General features: G+C 36.4%; 1 long non-coding RNA gene across 1 annotated transcript; it reads left to right on the forward strand.

The window, feature by feature from the left end:
- The first annotated feature begins 795 nt into the window (after positions 1 to 795).
- Positions 796 to 2,094, forward strand: LOC148781035 (uncharacterized). The gene is made up of 2 exons (XR_016060808.1): positions 796 to 952; positions 1,765 to 2,094. It is a non-coding gene; the product is annotated as an uncharacterized LOC148781035 (long non-coding RNA).
- The last annotated feature ends 1,223 nt before the right edge of the window (positions 2,095 to 3,317 follow it).

Below are 3,317 nucleotides of genomic sequence, written 5' to 3' on the forward strand. Positions count from 1 at the left end.
TATTTTGAGATAGATTTTTGGACTTAATTTTCAAAGACACATAATCTCTAACAAGGAGATCATGAATATGAAGTTTTTTAAAAAATTAAAGATAATAATTCTATTAAGAAAATATTTGAACAGTTAGTTTTATGAATTTTACATGGATGGATGCTTTATACTTGGAACCGCATATTTTAGTCATCCAGTCCAGCCCTGCATGCAACAGCTTTCCCTTAGCAAATCAGCATGTGTTTCATAGAGTTAGTTATACTCTCTCCAAATCCATCGCGTCGTGCCATACACATTACACACAGAGTAGGTCGGGAGGGAGAGAAGCATGGGACAGAAGGTAAGGTGGGAGAGAAGCAGCGGTGTTCATGTGACTCTCTCTCTCTTTGAATCCTTCTTCATTATGAGTTAAAAACCTGCTTATTCTCTTTCTACACCTCTATCTCTATAGCGTGACATTCCTTCTGCAATCATGAAAATTCTTTTCCATCAGTTCTACTTGAATAATTTGTTCGGTTGATGCTTCTTAAGTTTTCAGTTAGAATTTGCTATTATAGAGGTGGGAAGCTTTTGGGTTCTCGCAGGGGTTTCAATATCACTTAAGAAATATTTGCAATTATTCTTAGAGTTCGTAGTGCTTTGGTATTAGTTTTAATTTTTGAGCCAACTAATAACTTGAATTTACATGCGAGATAAATCCCAGGTTATGTTGGGTGTTTAAGATTGTCAATACGTGTTTACAATTGTTTATCTGTTGTGATTGTTGTTTTATATTTTATATTTTCTTTGATTTGCAGCTCAAGCAAGGGAAGCTAGCAGAATTGGCTAAAGAATTTGCAGTAGGGAGGAAGAAAATTGGAGCAAAGGGCAAAGGGTTTATGACTGAATCCTCTAACTTGGTAGCAGAGCAAGAAAAGGAGGGAGCAAAAGGAGCTTACAACCAGAACAATGCAGATGCACTGTAAGGTTCATTTTGTTAGAAAATAGGGAGGAAGAAAGCTTACTTTGAATTTGCAGTTATGCACACAAAAGAGCTCAATTCAACGCAATTTCTTCACTCTTCTTGTACAAAAACATGGTACATATATATATATAAACCACTTAGGAGTTTTCTAGACTCTTTCTACACCATTCTAGTGATGTTTTCCCACTCATAACTGACAACTTATATGCATGGATGAAATTACAAAATTATTAAAAAAAATTCTAGACTTCACTTATTCCCAATTCAAATTTGCATGCATTGCATGCTTTGGACTCCTCTCTCTCAATCTTGGGACTCTTCTCTCTCAATCTTGGAATTCCTCTCTCTCAATCTTGGAATTGTGACCTAAGAACTCCACACAATTCTTTTACATCATTCCAAAATTACCCTTAACATAGCTTTTCCAAAATGTCCCTTACATTTAAATCTAATACCCAAAATACCCTTGAACATAATCAAACTTATTTTTAACACATTTCCCATCGTATGTTCCCATCTTTACTAGTATTGATGTCTTATGTTTTTCATCATTATAGTTTAGGAGAGAGTTATTTTTCTTCTCTTTTTCTTTTACGTCATTCTCTTTTGATCTCTGGTTGATTGTTTTGGTATGGCAGAGTAATCACAAAACTTTGAGTTCTTTTTTTTCGTCGATGATGCTTGAGGTTAAGAAGACCAGATTAATAAATTGAGACTTGTAGCTAAAGATATGTATAGAACTTGTATAAGAAGTACAGTATGGTTCCCTTTTCATAATAATCCTGCTTTCAAAGTTTCACATTCCACAGGCTTCCATGAAAAACTTTGATCCTCTTAATGGGAATAGTGAAGGCTATGATTGACACCAGTTTCAGTAGAAGTACACCTTCTTGCCGATCAAGAAGATTACTATAAGGATGTGAATGAATTTCAAGACAGTATGGAGTTTCAGTATACATTGGATGAAGAAATATCTCTATTGAGACAAGAGAAGCATTATTTGGGTGATCAACAGAGAGCTTCAGAAGAATGCTGAATATGCTTATGCTTGAGACTTCAGACCAAGCATTTCATTTATGATCATAGATGTTTGGAATACTCATTTATGATCATTGATGTTTGTATATTCCAATTACAAATGCATATACCATGTTTTTCTTTTTTATTAGTTATTCATTATTTATTGTTTTCTTGTTCAAGGGGAACTGGTCATGATTTGCTGTTAGTGACTGATGAATGACATGACTTGCCTTCTCGTGTTCTTTGTGGAATTGACCCCAGGTCACATAAAAGTTCGTTCTTTGTTGACCTGTTTTGGAATACAATACTTTAACTGATTTCTATGTTAACAACATCAATTTATCTTCTCACATAGCATCTAAGTTGTACCTTGCCCTGAATGGTGTTCGAAGCTTAGATTTATTTTAAAACGTAATATATGCAAATAAGATGGTCTTTATAATAGGATTTGAAGTGTGAACTTGATTGGTTGAGGTGTTGAAGATTTTAATACTACATCCTAAGTAGGCATGGTGATGGGCCGGGTTCCCCAACCTGGTGTTGGGCCAACATTTGTGCCCTGAAGGGTTGGGCCTGCTCTAAAGTGGTCTTCCTGGATTCGTATTGGGCTAGGCCCCAGCTTGTCAGTTCATGGCTGGGCTAGGCCAGTTCCTGTCTACACATCGATCATCTAAAATGTAATTGGGCATACTGGGCCTGCCCATTGCCAGGCGTTCTCCTAAATTCCAGTGCTGCCTCTGTATTACACCACAAGAATGTAGTTTTTCTACTTCATTGGGCTCTGAATGATTTTTGTTGTATATCTTGTTCAAATTACTCTTGGTGAATTATATTCAATCCTAGACTGGTTCCCAACCCATGTTCCTTCATACTACGCATTGTTGAACTGCTTTTCCCTTGTTGCTATCTCACGTGGGTAAATGGGATGGATCCATTAAGTTTTAACTATCATACATGTAGAAATAATTGACTGAGTTGCCTCAGATTACTGTTTTTGATCATTTGAAAAGAAGGGAACGAGATAAATGAGAAGGATTCCATTGAGCATAATCCAACCTTTTTGTTCTACTGTGGGTAAGTTGGTTGTTCCAAGCTCTTAGAGTATTGCCACCATTTGGAACAATGCCCAATTTTTGCCAAAGAAAGGTGAGTTTCTTTTTTGTACTGGGATTCCCCATGCGAAGCCTGCCTATGAATGGTTTTCGTAATAACCGAATGAGGTTTTACATTAATAAATCCCAACGGTTGTGATAGAAGGTAGGGGATATCCATCTGGCGTGGAGCTTTATCTCTATAAAGGATAAAGACAACCCTCCTAATCTCTTCATAGGTAAAGGGCCTT

This window comes from Amborella trichopoda, chromosome 8 (assembly GCF_054954075.1).
Source record: "Amborella trichopoda isolate Santa Cruz 75 chromosome 8, AtrichopodaSantaCruz75HAP2 v2.0, whole genome shotgun sequence".
In the NCBI taxonomy this organism is placed as follows: Eukaryota; Viridiplantae; Streptophyta; class Magnoliopsida; order Amborellales; family Amborellaceae; genus Amborella; species Amborella trichopoda.